Source organism: Rhea pennata, chromosome Z (genome assembly GCF_028389875.1).
Source record: "Rhea pennata isolate bPtePen1 chromosome Z, bPtePen1.pri, whole genome shotgun sequence".
NCBI lineage: Eukaryota > Metazoa > Chordata > Aves > Rheiformes > Rheidae > Rhea > Rhea pennata.
In genome coordinates, this window is record NC_084702.1 from 59,154,785 (window position 1) to 59,173,754 (window position 18,970).

The window sequence follows — 18,970 nt, forward strand, 5'->3', positions numbered from 1 at the left end:
AAAGTAAAATAACAGGGCCACTGTGTTGCATGAAGTCACAGGTTGCATACAGTCCTCAAGTTACAGGATCCTTATTCTTGTTAAAGCAAAAAAAAAAGGTTGTCATGCACTTGGATTTTTCTCCTTAGGCAGCTAGCTTGCCAAGTACTTTCAGCAAGAAGAATCACAGAAGAATCACAGAAGAATCACAGAAGAATCACAGAAGAATCACAGAAGAATCACAGAAGAATCACAGAAGAATCACAGAAGAATCACAGAAGAATCACAGAAGAATCACAGAAGAATCACAGAAGAATCACAGAAGAATCACAGAAGAATCACAGAAGAATCACAGAAGAATCACAGAAGAATCACAGAAGAATCACAGAAGAATCACAGAAGAATCACAGAAGAATCACAGAAGAATCACAGAAGAATCACAGAAGAATCACAGAAGAATCACAGAAGAATCACAGAAGAATCACAGAAGAATCACAGAAGAATCACAGAATCATTGAGGTTGGACTGGACCTCTGGAGATCATCTAGTGCACTCTCCCTGCATAAGCAAAGTCACCTAGAGCATGGTACATTAGACAATACGACAACAAGTAGGGGGACTGCTGTACTTCACAATTTTGACTGAATAAAACGATGACTATTATCATTCTCAAGCTAGTTACAGTCAAATTCCACATATATCCATTAAAATGGAAGAAAATTCTTCATTAGATGGTAGGATGTCACGGCTTCCTTTTTCAATAACATTTTAATACTGCTAGGAATTTATTATAAAGTTAACTACATGTCAGAACACCTAATGCTTTCCATAAAACTCCATCCATGGTATTTAAACAAACACTGATCTAAAAATATTTTAACTATTTCAGTGCAAAGTGTCTAGAGGCTGCAGGTTCTCTGTTGGGTATTCATACAGAACGGGAAAGACACACCTCTGTATTGTACTAGCTTTCACCATCAATAATTTTGCTTCTTAGAGTTGTTTCAATTTCTGAGAAGTATGTTTTCATTTCCAGAATATGAAAAAAGTTAAAGGCTCAAAAGTTGGAAGGCCTATGGGAAGAATTAGAATGTGTTCTGCTTGTAAAGGCTTAATCTACCACGCTACACAATCCAACACTAAAAAGTACCCAGCGGTTAGGTTGACATGTCTGCTAGTTGTAAACAATCAGATTTCTACTTAATCTTTTTTTGTGCCATGCACCATTTTTAGCATTTAGATAAAACATTTTATACCTCCTACTTCTCCCCCAAGTTTATCTGACGATCACACCTAACCAAAGATGCCTGGCAACCCTAGGAATTCAAAAACATATATATGGTTTAAATTACACAGATGATTATTTCAATCAAATATAGCCATCATTCATTCATATACATTAACTGTGATACTACTAGGTAAGAAACTAATTTCACAATAATTATATAAAATAGGACTAAAAACAACAACACCAACAACAATCTATTCACCTACCTATATCCTGAACTCTAAAGGCAATGACGATTATGTGGATGGCTTTCCTCTAGGGATTTTATAGTGGTGGAGGCTAATTACTTTGGCAAGTCTCTAATTCATGAGAAAAATTAACATTTTTCTCACATAAAGAAATGGCAACGCTTAACCTCAATGATTTGAAAAAGAGGGAGGTAAGAAATTACAATTGAAAGACGCTTTGCTGTGAACTGAACAGTTTTTCTTTTATATAAACCTACATCAAACCTTTACCTTATTTATGTTTTACATGTATACCAGTCCATATATTAGACTGTTTTAGGACCGAATAACTTAAGAGCATTTTAAAATTTCAGAAGTGATAAGCAAGGCTAAAACTGATCAAAGGTCAGCCTTATGGGACTTTTTGTTCAAGTAGGTAAAAATGCCAATCATACTAGCACACACACACACCCTCCTCAATTTTGAAAATGAGGGTTCACTACTTCCCAGAAACTCAGCCCCCCCACACAACTGATCAAACAGTGCCGGAGGCATGTTACCAGCCTCTGCTTAGGTTATAGCTGTCAGCACAAGCAACCATTCAACTACTTCAATAAGAATTAAGTTTCATTGTAACACGTGAGTTGCCAGTATACCATGAAAAGATGCTTAAGTTTATACTTAAATCTTTCAAGGTTTTAAAGTTTTCTGTTCAGTTCTTCTGCCTCTCCCCCCTTCTTTTTTTTTTTTTTTTCTTAAGTAATCTCCTATATTTCCCATACCAGTGTTATTGAACACGTCTTCCAAACAGGTATGCCTTTAAAACACCACACATGCTATATTTATTGTTACAGCATTATAGCAAATTCTCTAGTTATTATGTAAACAAACCTGCAAGGCAGCCAAGAGGTAGGAAAAGAAAGAAGTACAAGTAAAAATTCAAAATGAAGATTGGTTTGAGTCTTACTCACTTGCAGTTATAGTCTACTTTTGCCTAACCACTGTTGTTTCATTATTTTCCAGTGCTAACTAGCAGGTAATAGTCAGCCAACTATCTGTAAACTTGACATGTCTGTTTCTACAGACTGCATCCTATTTCACAACAACAAAAAATAGATAAACTATGCTTTCATCAAATGTTTCAATTGCTAAACTCTTTGTACATTTAATTTTATTAGCAAAAAGTATTTTCCTCTATTCAAAATTGCTCAATGGTGTTTGTTCCAAGTATTTTATGTTGCTGATAAAAGAAAGCCATTTATCAAACTTGTTAACTAGAGGCTGAATTTCACTGGTGATGTCAGCTAAAAAAAATACTGAAATAACAACTTCCATGCAACTATTACAATATCTATACAAAATTATTGAAGAATTCACAGCAAAATACATACTATAATTCTACCAGACTGATGTTGTAACAGCAATAGATAGTACCTGTAAGCATTGAGACATCTTTACTGAATAGAAAACAAAAACAATAACCAAAAAGCCACACTGCCCTGGAAGCAGAAAAGCAAAGGATCAGTTTGAAAGCTCATGACCAACGAAAGAAAGGGAGACCAACAATAAGCTTGGTTAGAGACTAAATATTAATTCAGAAGAGAGTGCCATCCAGAAATATCACTCTTCCCTGGAACACGTGGATGATTCCCTGCATACTCCACCATCACCCAAAAACTTGGCAGCTCAACAGCCGAACTACCAAAACTCCTGTTGAACTGTATGTCTAGCTATGTTTTGATGAACATAAAAAAAACTCTGAACTCTGCTTGTTACATGTAGAATCTATGACAACAATATTTTTTCCTACCCTCTATTAATTGGCTATAAAAGCAGTCATACTTCTGAATAAAGTTAATTTCAATGTATTGTTAGTCACCTGAATTTCCTGTCTGATGCTAAGAGGATGTGATCACTCAACCCCTATGCTGGCAAACATGCTTTTTCCCCGCCCCTCAAAAGGCTGTTTACCAGCCACATCTGCAAAGCTGAAAATGAAACCAGCTATGAGATGTTTACACAGGAGGGAAAGAAGAACTATGCACAGAAGTATCTGGTCAAGTTCTTTTCAGCTCACTTCAGTATCTACAATTTCAGAGCTGTGGGTGCATAAACACATGCAAGGTAGGTAGGAAAAAGCATGTACTGCAGCCTAATGCACACAAGATTGTTTGGCCAGATGACAGAAGCTCCATCATATTCCTGTTGAAACAGGATTATGGAGAAAAGGAAAATAGACTGTTTATTAAGAATCTTATATAATACACTAAACAGTTAATCACTTCTATTCTTCCATATTAAAAAATAACAACAAATGAAGTTTTCTGTAATGGAAATTAAACATGTCAGTCTGTCTTTAGAGATGTTAATGGGTCTTAAAGACATTACAGATTTTTTTCTACAACTACAGAAAATGACCGTGTACTGGGTATTTGGTCTGCTGTTAAAGCAAACTTAAAACTCCTAGCACATTATAAAAGAAAGTTCTCCAACAAATGACAGCATTAGTCCCCTCGAATTTGGAGAAACTGTGTCTTAATATCTTAATAAACTCCACCACCTTTTGTTCTTACAGGAAAGCAATGACAAAATTATCCTTCATCTTCATTCTTTAATCTCAAAAATGGCTTGGCATCTCTTGTCCATCAGCAAAACATGTACTAAAGCTAAAAGGTTTTTTGGGTTCCTTTCGTTTATTTTTTAAGGTTTGGTTCAAGTTTCTTCTAAAAACAATTCACTCATCTCAGAAAGGAATGGCAAGATTCTAACTGAACAGATAGCAGCCAGTATCCAGCAAGCCCTGACTTGGAAGTCTGTTTCACCATAATCCTTCTTCTTGTCTTCTTTAGGAAAGCTAAGCATGGCTCTCAAACCTGTAGAACATGCAGAGACTGAAACATCAGAAGGAAGAGTATATTGTGAAGAGATTATCTCTTTATAAATGGCATTGAGATTCTCTGGTTGCACTTTCAAAACCTTATTTGATGACCATAGGAAATTAAAGTTCTTCTCCCTCCTCCTGCCTCCCATCTAGGCTATTTGTTTCTGTCTCTTCTAAAAAAAGTCAAAAGTATTTTGAAAAAAGGGATTGGTTATGTCATTCATTTTACAAAACAGACTCACAAATACTCAGGCCAGTAAAAACTAATAAATCAAAGGGCTGAATTTGAGGAGAGAACAGGTAACCAGAAATTAAAGACTTCTGAAGAGTTTTCTGTAACAATACTTTTTTAAGGTGAAACTACAGTCTGAATCTCCCTGCACCTGATATGAAAACAATGCTCAACTGTTTGGTGGCTGCATGCTGTCATGCAGACAGGGAACACCAAAACAAACATTGTACTCAGTCATATGTAATATTCACAGCAAATGATGTATAAGCCATTTCTCATGAAACAATGGTGAATAGTAACAGCAGGAGGAACATGCTATATTTTGGTAAACACAGTAGATAAAATCAATTGTTTAATACGAAAATTAAAAGGAATCTCATTACATATATGTATGTATATTTATATATACATATGTAACCTGCAACAACAAAAACAAGCAGTAGACCACCACCACCACACCGAACTCCAAGGGGCAGGTCAGCAAGATAATTTCAGTAACTTACAGAGGAGCAATGTTGTGTGTGAATTCTGTAGACAGCATTTGCTGAACTCATCGGTTTCTTGTATTCTTTGAAGTAATGTCTAACTAGACTTGAATTTACTACTTTGTTTTATTTTAAAGATCTGAGCTTCTTGATAAAATTAATTATAAAGCCTCTTTACCTATACATAAGTGTTGATGGTATCGCTATTTTCTTAGTTCAACAATATTGTTTTCTTGCTTTAACAAAACTATCTAACCAAATTTGTTGCAAGTTAATTTATATAAACTGAAAAATAATTATGCTAAAAAAAATCTGAGGGGTTATTATGACAAGTCAAACCCATTGTAAGCATATCAAAATGAATCTTTGGAAAACTTATTTCTATTTATTTTCAAAATTCTAACAAGGCAATAATACAACAATGAAGTCTTGGCCTTATCATACCAAAAAAATTAACAAAGAAACAATAATTATCTTTGTAGAAACAAATTAACAACAAAAATATTTTTAAACTGAGATAAGACGCTGAAGATGCTTGATAAATACCTGCATAATAAGCAAATACTATATTTGAAGCACATATATTTTTTTACTGAAATAGAGTAACACTCAGCACTCATATATACTTAGATCAAGATATCAGTAAGGCAGAGCTACAAGACCACAGATCTAAATGAAGGTAAGATCTACTACTGAAATGTTCTTTTAAAAAAGTGAGTAAGAAAAATTACAGTTTAAGTTTACAGTTATAAATAAAAGTATGTTCAGATGTTCAAACAATTGTAATTCTTATTTTTTATACTAACAGTACACAATAACAAACAATGCTTATGGGCACTTCTATGGCCAAATTGCTCTCATTTAAGAGGCGGATTAGAGTCCCGTCCCCCACTGACACTACACAACACTTCACCAGGTTGTTATAACACATTTCCTTTTCTGGAAACTAGCTTCCATCTGGACAGCCAAACTATGAAAGTAAGTGCTACTATATCTCATCTGAAGAATGGTCTCTAATTGTACACCATCAGCAGTGCTGCTGAGATTAGTATTAGATCTGAGCTTCATTTCTGATGTTTGACTTGATTGCATATTCTCTGGATAAGCATTTGTAATGTTACTAAGAAAACATTAAGATGAATAAATGGATTTAAAAAAAAATCATTGTGCTTGAGTCTTTCCTCACTGCCCTTCAAAAAAAGAAAAAAAAAATAACAGCTACACAAATTCAAGCACATCTACTATCATAATCTGACTTTTGAAAGAAACTGCAGGAACCCCTCACACTTCAGGGTAATATTCCAAAACCGCAGCTTTTTTTTTTTAAGCCACGATATTGATGTTTATTTTTAATAAATAAATATTTTCTTTACAACATTGAACTGACAGATGTTTGTTTGGTTTTGGAGTGTTTCAGGTTTCTTAATTTTAAATTTATACAGAACAGCCAGAAATATGAAATAGTCTCATTATACCACTACGATACTAAAGTGAACTCCAAACCCCAGTCACCATCATCTTAAAAGAAAAAAGAAAAAAGCACAGATAATCACAGCTACTGCAGAACTGTTTTGCATCTATCCACTAATTTCTGCATTAAATAACTAAATAACTGTTTTCTTTCATTGCTGCTGTGGATCAGATCCACGGAAGCAAACAGGGCAAGTCCTGACCTTCTATACAAAGAAAACAAAAATTAAATATGCAGAGAAACCAAACTAAGAGATAGTAAGCGTGCTCGAAGAGCTATAAAACCTTATTAAACCGCTTATGCTTTAGTCCTTTGAGGGATTACGTCTGTAGCTACTGTATGAATGCTGTGTATCACATACTGTCAACATTCAAGCAGAAAGGAATAAACGTTGTCTTAATTCCACTAGTTACTACAACATAGTCAAAAGAGATGAACCACTAAAGGAAAAGGAGAAAGGAAAGAGGCACTAGTAGTAATTTGCCCATAAGCAGCTACAATCCTTATGGAGCAATAAGCACAGCTGAGGCAACACAGCAGTCTCTTAACTCAGGAGAGCATGCCAAAGCACACACAAATCCACAGTATGGTGGGCTACATCAGTGGCAGGAGAGAGCGAGCATGTTTACATGCTTACATCTCCTTAAACTAGCAGTGTTATGCATCAGTTGTACCAAGGCCAGATAAAAGATTCAAAAGATTTTGTATGTTTTAAACTGATTATTTTATAATTGGTCTTTAAGTTACAGTGACGGATGTGTCAATATTTATTAGCTTTTCCACAATGTGAACAGCACTATTAATAACCTTAGAGCAGATGGAAGCTGCTGTCACAGTTCCTTTAGGTTTGTTTGTTTGTTTTAAAGACACTCCACAGAAACTTAAATAGAAGATTAAAATACTCTTTGGGGCATTCTTTTTATTCATGAGAAGTACTTGCTTCTAGAATTCCTTATAGTATGAGGCAAGAGCGGCATCTGCACTGACATCATTAAAAAAAAAGCTGATTTGCAAAACATATTGCTTTTCCATACAGCTTTGAAAATAAAATTGAAATCTATTTGGCTTCTTAATACTTTTAAGGCTCTTAAGTATGATCTTAAACTAAAGAACATTAATGTACCAAAAAAGAGAGAAATGACATGGTCTCATTCATACCCCACAGGGCTTTAGATCTACAAAGCAGAAAGGAGGACACTAGGAAGCCAAACATTCAAAGCACTCTTTCAAACCCCCCCCCCCCCCCCCCCCCCGAAAACGTGCTTATCTTCCCTAGGAACTAAATATGTTAATTTTTAAAGTTGTATAAAAGTTAATGCTTCATGAGTCAAAACATTTAATAATGAATATTAAGCTTTAAAACAGAGAGTTATTTTCCAGTTATCCTATAACTTAGTTTCCTACATTTTCCCTTTTCTAAACATATAGAATTACATATAAATATGCAGCATTCACTTGGCTTGCAACAACAGATATTTGCAATTATAAAAGTTGGTTCCAGCACAACATGAGAGCTTATGCAGAATTGTAAGTATTTGAGTTGATTACAACAACATATGAATCAAAAGAGGATTTATATTTTAAGACGTTTAGCTGGTCCAAAGGGAAGAAAATATGGTACTTACCACTGAGTTACCTTTTTCTCCCTGCTGCTTCTTCCCTGAGCTTTCAAACCCAACATTCTGTTTAAGATACAAAAAATTTAGTCAGTTCTATCCCTACTGGATAAGAATAAACTCATATTTTGTTGTATTACATATATTCATTTTGCAGAGTGTTTTTTTTGTTTAAGATGCACATGTGAACGGTAGCATGAAAATTTCAGAGAACTCAAAAGATTTTCAAAATCATAAAAAACATATTTGGGGAAAAACTATTGTGTTTTTCTCCATCACTTTTTACTCTACTTCAGTTTTGATTTTACAGCATTGTCTACCCAGTTATTTCATTTCCATTTCACATTCAACTGTCGTATTTATTAAATTTCATTTATATCAAGCAACTCTGCATATAATTAAGACATTTAAGGAAAACATACATCAGAAATTAATAAAACTTTACAAGAGCACACTTCACTCAAACTTATCATTAGCTTAAAGAATTCAGAAAAATCACAACACATGTTTAACAAGGCATATCAGATAATGCTATCTTTTATGAATTAAAACAATTAAACAAAAACCATTCAACAGATCTCAGACACATTCAGAATTGTTTGGATCTGTAAGAAAGGATAAGATTCATCTACAACAAAGAAGTAGCACATATCTTCAAGGGGGATCAAATATCATTATGGTCAGACAGATCATCTAACTGAGCAGAAAGTCTCATACAACAGTTAAGCAGGCAAGTCGAGAGTATGATTTGTCAAATTCATAGTACCTAGACAAAACTATACCGAGTGGGAGCACAGCTGGTAACTTCAGCCAAAAAAAAGATTTACCCATGAATAATATTCATTTCTAATAAAGAGCCTTCAAAAGTAGAATCAGCCTATCATAAGAACCACCATAAATGTGACCTCAAAATAAAAATAATTCTGAGACAGACTTCAAAATTGTTCCAGAAGTAGGGAAAGTTACTTGATTTGGGGAAAGGAGCAAAGACAGAACCATCACAGAAGTACAAACTCCTTTGGAAGGCTTTAACAGGATTAACACAACAGGACTGCACTGGAACCAACTTTCACATGTTGCATGTTTGTTCCTTATTTCAGCCATTAGTACAGTCATACCAAACAGATTCCAGTGCACTCTACCGGACGAACATACTCAGTTATTTCAACAGGATAACCAGAACACACAAGTGGCAAGGAAAAAAAAAGGTAATAAAGGTAATGCCTCAAGTCTTAGAAGCTTTTCAGCAGGAAACCCCGATCAGTTTAGTCAGTTCAGAAATACAGAACAGCAGCAGCAAAGACAAATATATATGACAGCAAGGATCAAACCTGAGTCTGAAACCTGGGATCTTAGGTAGAATCTATGTCAAACTGCCATAGCCACATGCTGCTCTACTTTCATATTATGCTTGGCTACTACCAAAATATTATTTAATTCTTACAAAAGCTGTTTAGCAGCTTTGTATACAAGATCACAAATGGAAGTACTGCAGGTCTGCAATAGCTTTGCTAGAATAAACAGAATTAATCTAGAGAACAGTGTAGTGCCGGGCCCAATGTAGCGGTGGGACTGTCAGAGGATTCTGCCTCTGGAAAGAGAAAGGCATACAGTCAAGGCTTCTTCTAGCATACTGTCAAGATCCTTTTTCTAACATGAAAGCTCGTCTGCGAAGAAATAGGTAGCCCTGCAATGATTACAAAAACAACGAACAAAAAAGATCATTCTTGTATCACTTCCTGACACCTGTTAAGCCTGCTCTGTTGAGATGCCCAAGAGAATAAGTTTCAGTGGTAGGAGTCATTACTAAACTATGAAACACTTACAGACTTCAAAAACAAGCAGAAGAAATTTATTTGGTTCCAACCGTCCAGAAAGATAATACAGCAGTTGGGACGCTATCTTCAAGTCAAGTCTGTATTTCACAGAGCACAAAATGACAACACAGAGGAGTTCTAGCTTGCCTTGAACTAGTGATGTGCAGATCAAGAGTAGAATTGCAATCAACTTGCTTTCTGCAGAGATCTATTACCCTCCATTCTTCAAATTTCATTTAAAATAGTCCTGAGAATTTTGTTTTAAAAGAACAGTTTTTACATTTTTGTATCATAAAAACTCATGTCTTAAAACTGAGTAATTAAAAGATGCATCAAAGAGATGGAAGTCAAGGACAAAACAGAACACATCTGAGATAACTGGAACAGCAGCTTCCCCAGGATTTTGTTTCAGCTTTAGCCTAGGGTGAAAGGTCACAACCTCAGTCCTGGATGAATTTCTAAACTACTGTAACTGAAAACTGGAATATGTAATCTTGCATAACTGACAGTGCATAAAGATGTTCAAGTAAAGCCACAATAGAGTACAAGGAATTGCATCTCATCTGAAGTTTGTGTAATGAGGACTAACATAAGTTTTAGCAATAAAAGGCTACTAGTATTTCAAGGATCAGTCAATTCTTAGCATCTACAGCAAATGCAAACAGTTTTCTTGTGTCATGCAACTAGTAGTGGTTCTGTATGAACATTTTTATGGCACTCAGGTCACCAGCTGGTTCTTAAACAATTAGCTTAGATAAATATACACTCTATGACTGTATACATACAGAATCTGCCATTGCTTAAACTTAAACTTCCAAATGAAGGAAGCTAGTCCACAACTAAGAAGCAGGGTACTTTTATTTGCATTTAAGTGTAAGGTCCAATCAGGAAAATACAGGAAAAAATACTAGATGAGGCACATACATGTCAATGCCTATATCAGGATAATTTTAAATAAATGCACTGCAAGTAAAATACATTAAGAGCTAGCTTCCCCAAAATGATCTTTTTTTATCCTGCAGCAGCATCTCAAGTAGCTCAGAAGAAAGGTCACTTGGCAATTTATTTGGTAGATATGGTAACAGGTACTTTAGACGACTAGTGATAAAATACTTCCAATGTAAAAATACCTAATTATATCTTATTTAACCCTGTTGTAGTACATGACACAAACCACATATGACTGGGCAGACTCTCTAAATCTGTTAGCTTCCTCCAACTAAAAAGGAACAGCATAAGAACCTTGAAGGACTAGGAAAGTACTTGGGAGAATTATCTTGTGTCCTCACCCTGTTCTAACTCTTCTTTGGGTACAACCCAAAGAAGAGTTAAAAGCAAGATATCTGCCAGATGAACTGCTGATCTGCACCAATGCAGCTGTTCTTACCATTTCACTGTATCCTGTAAGCTGTTCACATCTTTAATTACCTCATTTCCAACTTGCCACTGGTTTTAGACTAGTGAGGCCTGCAGCTGACTCAACATCTTTCTCACTAGAATTTTCACATAGATGTATTTCACCTCAAATCTTTGTCATCCTTTGAACTGCTCACTGGAGGATTTTAAAGGGATATTGATGCACTCAGAACGTTAGTGGCAAACTTGCACAAAAGATCAGGAAATAGGATATTTCAGTAAGCTAAACGACAATGAATAACGACCAGACACTTTTCCTTTTCCCATTTCTAATTAAAAAAAAAAAAAAAAAAAAGGAGGAGGAAGTGAAGGCAGTCCATCATTCATGCTGTTCATCTAAGGAAGAGCTGGAAAGAAATGCCTTAAAAATTGCTAATTTGGGAGTCATTTCAGTCAGCCTGAAGCCCCTGACAATCACTCCGCATTTAAGAAATCAAAACAAATTGCTTCATTAAATAATTCCAGGTGAATATTCTGAGACCAAGATTATCTATGCTTGGCCTTGTATATCCACTCATATTCAATGACAAAGACAGCATATCTACCTAACAAGACCAGAGATCTGACTAAGTGCAGCAGTTCTTGCTAACACTGCAAACAACTACACAGGAACACACACACACACAAACTTCTGGAGTAGGGACCAGAAAGATGAGAAGTTTCAAAGACGACCAATAAAGTGCAGCTGAGTGCTCTGTTAGCATCACTGTCCTCAATCAATCAAGTTTCACTTGCACAAGAATATCTATAACCAGGTAATAGTTAACAAAAAGCTGGCAAATTCCCTGCTGCACTATAGTAAGTTTCCATACACTAATCATGATAATCTCTACCAAAATCAAAATCTACTTCTAGGACTTGAGTGAATTATCATCTCAAGTATCATCTGAAGTAAACTTGGCTGATTTATGCACTACATCAGGTCAGATTAAAACTGGCAGAATATTTTTAGTAATTGTCAGGAGAGTATATACAAAGATGCATGTAATCATTTCACATAATACAAAGTTTTGTTGTTAACGGTTACTGGCAGGATTTTTATTTGATCACATAACGTGCTACATAGGCAAGAAATTTTTGCTGTACAGTGGGTTATTGGAGAAAAAATAAAACAAAACATGATCTTCAATGAGGAAATACAAGATAAATATAGCTGGCAAAATATTTATCTCTATATAGTATGCCTTTTGAAATCAAACTGACTTTTCACACTTAAAATAGAAGGGTCTGTAGATCAAAGTCAGCTTAGTTAATGTCAGATTCTTCCATCTGGGTGGTGGGGAAAGGAAGAGGAAGGAAGGAGGAGCAGGGAGATAGGGAGGTTTCAGAGACTGTTATCAAGAAAGAGTATATCATGTTTTTTCTGGAAGCAGATGTCACTGTCCCTTACTGTTTCTTCTTACTTTGGTGTTTGAATCAAGGCCAGATATTTAGAGTCTATAGAGTAGGGAAACGATCTCCATTGAGCAGATTGTCTGATTGACAACATCTGATGCAAGCTCCAGAAGCTGCACTGTTCTCCTAGTCTTGGTTGGACATCGATTACATGTTGCCTTAAGCAGCATGAGATCGACATACTTGAAGATATGGTCCCTCCTTGTACCACCCTGTCACAGCTGTTGACAGATAGAATCCTTCATTGCAGGAAGCAGACAGCTAATAGAGCATTCTCCATGAATACACCAAGACTCACATTTGCTTCCAGCACGGCCCAAAATAACCTGCATTTAGCAACACTGTTGGTATGCTACAGGGGACACACATTTGAGAAGTACTCTGCCAAGGGATGTGGTATGTTTCTCAATAATAATGGAACAGAAAGAAATTTCTGTAGGACGCTGCCTGGCTGAACTATATGAATTATTATTTTAAATCTTGACTGTTTAGCCAAGGTATCTAGAATTCTGTGTGAGGTATTATCTTAAAACTAAATGAAATGCATAGTGTACAGCATAATGACATTTTGTTCAATACTTACAGTACTGTAACAGCACTTTTGGACAAAATAGTTAAGAAAATAACACGTTCATATCTTAATGTATGCAAGAAAAACAATCTATTGAATTTTGTTGCTAACTGCTTTTTATTGGGCAAGTTGGTCAACAAAGAAAGGTCTCCAAACTGATTTCCGAGGCATAAACAAAAATACTCAATCTGAACTCAATTTTCTTAACAGGTTGTTTTCAAATTTTTTCTCTCACCTCTGCAGATATAGCACCAAAAACCCACATTGGGTAAATGCTGAGTTCAAAGTGTGGTTTTGCAACAAAATAAACATACTTAGGCTTAGAAAAGTACAAGAGGTGTAAAAAAAACTCCTTTATAATAGTACAATTAGCACAGAATTGAGCAGTACAGTTGAGTGTAATCAATGCTGGTTCAGTGTTGGTATGTATGATGAGAAGGAGGTCTGTTGGTTTATCTGGAAAAATTTGTAGTAGAAAAAGTAGAAATTTGGTGGTTTTCATAACCTATGAAGAGAGATATACTTCCTTGCCTCTATTCTAGCAAAATTACCAAGTTGACATAATTAGCATCCAAGATACTCTGTTCAAGTCTTACTAAAGTAGATGAATAATCATACGTTGATTCAATCATTCATGAATTAATGATATACAATGCTCCATCCCATATGAACTCTACCATTTCCTATCATTAAAGGAAAAGAAAAAAGCATAAGGAGAATCTGCTAACAGAACCAAGACATTTCATATCAGTGGACAGAAACCAGACTGGAGAAATCGCTATTTAATTGAAAATTATTACTGATTTACAGGAGGTAAAAAAATACATTCACCAAAGCACAGCAAGTGTTCAGATTTGTGAACTACTAATTTCTGCAAACCAGAGTTGCTTTGCAAAACAGTAACAGTGCAGTATATAGTAACAATTTAATCCTCCTCAAATATAACAATCCTGCTCAGGCTTTACTGACATCACCTGGTGTTGTCACTGTGATGCCATTGCAAACAAAACTGCACTGTGCAATCACATTGCACTTTGAAGCCATTCAAACAATCAGAGACCAAGCTGAGAATGAAAATGTAGAAAATACAGACACACGATACTTTGATTTTATATTCAAAACTTAGTGTTAAAAATCAAGTATTTTAGCAACGTTTTAAAACCAAGCATTTGAAATATTAATATGCCCAACATCTTTAAACACTGCATTCATTTAAACACACATTTTTAAACACTTTTTAAACACAAACAGGTCTGCTGATGTATTTTGACATCAGTTTGTTTCTTGTCTCTGAAGTACACAAGAGAGTAGCACTTAAACTTTGAAAAACAAGAAACAAACCATACACAACAGAAAACCACCTGGGGTCTTCAGTCAAGGAGGCAAAGTTTCTCGAGTCACTTACTTTGACCTCACAAACCATGTTTAGGGACCACTGAACCAGCAAAACTTGAAACAGCTACAGTCTACATCTCATGCACCATCAGAATTACTTTTCTAAGTGACATTTGTACTAACTCGTTGATTGGAAATGAGTAGCTTTGCAAGCTACACCAAGGTCTCAGTTCAGCCTAAGGAAACTTTATTGCTAGTGGTAATGCACAGAATCCAACTTGACTCAATCTAGGGATTAAAATATAAAGCAAAGCATCCACATTCTTTGTGAGTTATGTCAACTCTCACCCAAGTTTCAGCAATTTCAAAGGTCTCCTCAGGACCTGCAGAATTGGCAACAACTCCAGAAAGGACCAGACATGTCTACTTCATATGAGAAAGCTGACCAATGCCACAAACAGAAAGCATCAAGAGAGCTCAGGATAACAAGAGAGGTTGCAAATCCATGAGATTTATATCTGGTGCCCTCATTCTTTGCTCCTATGCCACTCCTGTTCCTTTTCCACCTTTTTCCCCACCTCTATTTGTAAAAGTTTCCTGCCAGCACAAGAACCCTAGACAGACAGTGCCAGCTCCAAACAGCCAGAGCTTCTCCATACCTATTACTGTTAGCCATAGGAAATGTGCTCAGACCTCAGCCTTCCTTCACGTCATCGTTCTCTCTTGGGCTAATGGAAGGAAGAAGAGGAAAGCATACAGTTTCAGAATGAATGACTAAGAACAGGAATACTGAAGAGACTGAATATATCCATTTAATGAACTTCAGCAGTAAGATTTATAACTATAAACGTTAAACAGAGTTATTATACAGACACTAACCTACACGAGAATTCATATCACTGTAAATAGAAAGGACATATTTAATCTAAGCAAAATAGGTGATTAACCTGTACAATGCTATTATTGTGATCCTCACATCCTTTCTTCCCCACTACCCCTCATCAAACATACTCTTTTCCCCCTCCTCTACTTCATTACACCTGCATGTTGTTTCTCATCTTCTGTTAAACACTGAAGTACTTTAGGGAGGGACACTTATTTTATTTGCTCAGTACTTAAGAAACATGGCGTCATGTTTTATAGGGACCATGGGTGGGTATAGCATGCTGGTGGCACCCAACACCCACACCTCTGTAAGCAAGGAACAACTGGCTAAATATTGCATTAAATAGATGCTGACTCACTAACATGGGTAATTCGTTAACTACTTGGTAAGAGGAAGATAGAAGCAATCTAAATAAAGTGAATATGATTACTAAGCATGAGAAGGCGAGAAGGTACAGTGAATATGCACACTCGGCAAAGCTTCTATGCACAATATTTAATTGCATATTGAACTTTCCAATAACAACTTGTGAGATTTGATCAAACAAATCTCAGGGTAAGTCATTCACCTGAATGACCAAAAGATTGTCACAGTGTGCACTCGTGTCCCCCCAAAAAATAAATGATCCAGAATGTTCTGGTCTCCAGCATCCCAAATATTATTATTGCTTATACACCATTAATGAGGACTATAAAGGTAGTATATTTCCCCCCATTTAAAACCTGCTCAGGCAGAGGTACTTTCATTACATCTACTGCATTATGTAGATACTTTGTCATTCTACAATAGCTTATGCACAATTTTGGATCCTAGAGCTTTTAAGTCTATTAGACACAGAAGGCTGTGGATAGGCCCTGCAGCAGAACCTTAGGCACCCACCAAATTCAGGTAGCAAGTTTTACGCACTTTGTTGAATGTTAGTGGCATGCTAAGTACGTATGTTTACCTAGTCTCTGTGGCCTTTTACAGAAGTATTACTACTGGTTGCTCCACGAGATTACACAACACAGCTTGAAGTGCTATTATCCAAACCATCTACATGCTTTAAGTTTATCAAATCATGCATAAAATACACTGGAATAAGTTGTCAGAGCCAATAACCATCTAGATACTGTCTGAAATTAGATTAAGATAAAAATATACCTTAATATCTTAAAAAAATATTAAGAACATAATAGATCTTTTACTTATTTCTGGCATTGCCCATACTTCAGAAACACTATTTTACAGCATAACAGACAGAACTTTTCAAACTGTTCAAATTGTTTAAATAAATAGAAAACAACAGCAAATAGTTGCTGTAATTGTATACTTAATTATAGCTCTCATGCTACCAGCCAAGCCATTGTTAGGACACACAAATTCCTGAGTTCCCTTTCCTTCCAGAGCAGAGGTGAGCAGAGCTACTTAGGCAACCCTGAAATCTATATTTAGATGTCATTTTCCTCCAACTGTGAATGGGCATAACTTTCTAATTAGAAATTGCTATTATGAGCCCTTTTACTTCCTTCTGCATTTATTTTGTTCCGCTCTGCTTTATAAAATTCTATTAGGAAACATCATCTCTGACCAGTTTTGATTACAGATATAATTAGCAATATCAGAACTTGCTTGCAAAACTGCTGAATACTCATATCTACAAATGCCATCAACCTCAGCTGTTCTCTGAACATAACAATACAAAATCATTAGGACAGTTTTGCTTGCTTGGGTGGGCTTAAAGAACAGAAAAAGAACCGTCACATACTTTTTATACTGTCAATTAATCTGCGTATCAATTCCCTGTCATAACAGTATATCATTAACTCATCCCACATGTACATTATAAGATCAATTCTTGAATGTCAGTGTTCTCTACAAACAATAACATAGCAAGAACCCAAGAGAAATAATACACTTTCATAGTCAAAAAAGAAGTTAGATAGTAGGTCTAGATAGTAGGTCAGGAACAAAACAGAAATCACAAGACGAGTTTTTAAAATGCTTCCATCTGAAGGGGGGGGCGGAAATGCTTTCAAGGTAAGTTTTCAGTATTAAAACGTTTTAAGTAAGTGGTGAACAACTGAGCAGGTGTGCTTCTGGAAGCTGAAGTTCCTGTTCCCAGGAGCTCAAATTCATCATTAAGTGCAAGAGCTACTTGACCATGACTAACCACATACAAAACCACTCCAAAACGTATTTTCAGTCTATTACATTTCATACAGGCATGTGCCATCTGCCATTGAGGCACAATTTGTTTCTCTGTGACATTACCACATTACTCTTGAGAAGACTAATGCTGCTGCTTATAAATTAGCTCAAACAATGAGATTAAACTCTAAGCCTTGGCATGTTGTCAGATCTCCTCACTACCTGTCTGAGAAGCAGTGATGGATTGTCACTTTTTAACTTGTAATTTAAAGCTACTAAACCCTATTGCAAAGCTCATTTATATTTCCATGAAGACTATTCCAGAAGTGATCTGCTTTCTGGATGAAACAAAGCTTTACAATCCCCCTTGGATTTTTACTGTCCAACAGGATGACAATCCTCATCTAAGGCACAAAAGCAATCTGGGACCACAAGCCATCTGAACTACAAGGCAAACAGTTCATGAAGGTAATAATTTCTGAAATTTGAAATTGCATAGCTGCAAGGTAAATAATCCTCAACTCTATAAAAAAAAGTTTTAAGGAAATTAATACAGTGAATTCAACTGACTGGAAAATGGTCCTCCTTTTTTCCCCTCTGCCACTTTTTTTATATATACATACATACATATATATATACACACATGCACACACATATATAAAAATATAATCTTTGCAGATAGAACTTGAAGCAAACAAAGGATTGTATAAGTGATGCTTTTAGAAGCTGAAGAAACAAGAATACAAGTTGCTTTAAACCTTGGGTAGAAGATGACAGTGTATAGAAAAGAACAGGGTACAAGTTTGCTCTTTTTGCTCTGACAATGATACAGCAACAGTCGTTTTTGCCTCACTTCTTAATGGTTTAACTAGAGAAGTTTGTCTAAACTAATAGAGCATTGTATAACATGCAGAAACTGCTGGTTACGCATAGGCTGCAAGTCACTTAAGTTTCTCATTCTCAATCTCTGTCACTGTTTGAAAAGTCTTCTCAGAGATATTTACTGTCTAGAGGAATGACGGACCTTCACAAACCAACAAAAGCACTCTAAAACTGTCTGCACTGCATTTTGAGGATTGTATTAATGCACCTTTCCAAACTCTTGCCCATTCCAGTTCACAGTATCTTCTAATAATATATGAAATGTAATATTAGATCCAATAGACAAACATTTACATACAGCTCCATTCTCAGAGGAAGCGGAGTGGAAGCTCTGAAAGACACCTGATACCTTCTGTGTTCCAATCTCAATCACTTCCTCCCAATTTTCTGGGCACAGTAAAGGATTTGGCCTAAAATTT

General features: G+C 35.8%; 1 protein-coding gene across 6 annotated transcripts in view; it reads right to left on the reverse strand.

The window, feature by feature from the left end:
* Positions 1 to 18,970, reverse strand: part of ERBIN (erbb2 interacting protein) — a 114,509-nt gene that overhangs the window by 67,647 nt on the left and 27,892 nt on the right. For all 6 annotated transcript variants that reach the window (XM_062598979.1, XM_062598978.1, XM_062598976.1 and 3 more), the window contains one exon: positions 8,129 to 8,185. The gene's annotated coding sequence lies outside the window, so the exon portion shown is untranslated. The remainder of the gene's footprint in view (positions 1 to 8,128; positions 8,186 to 18,970) is intronic.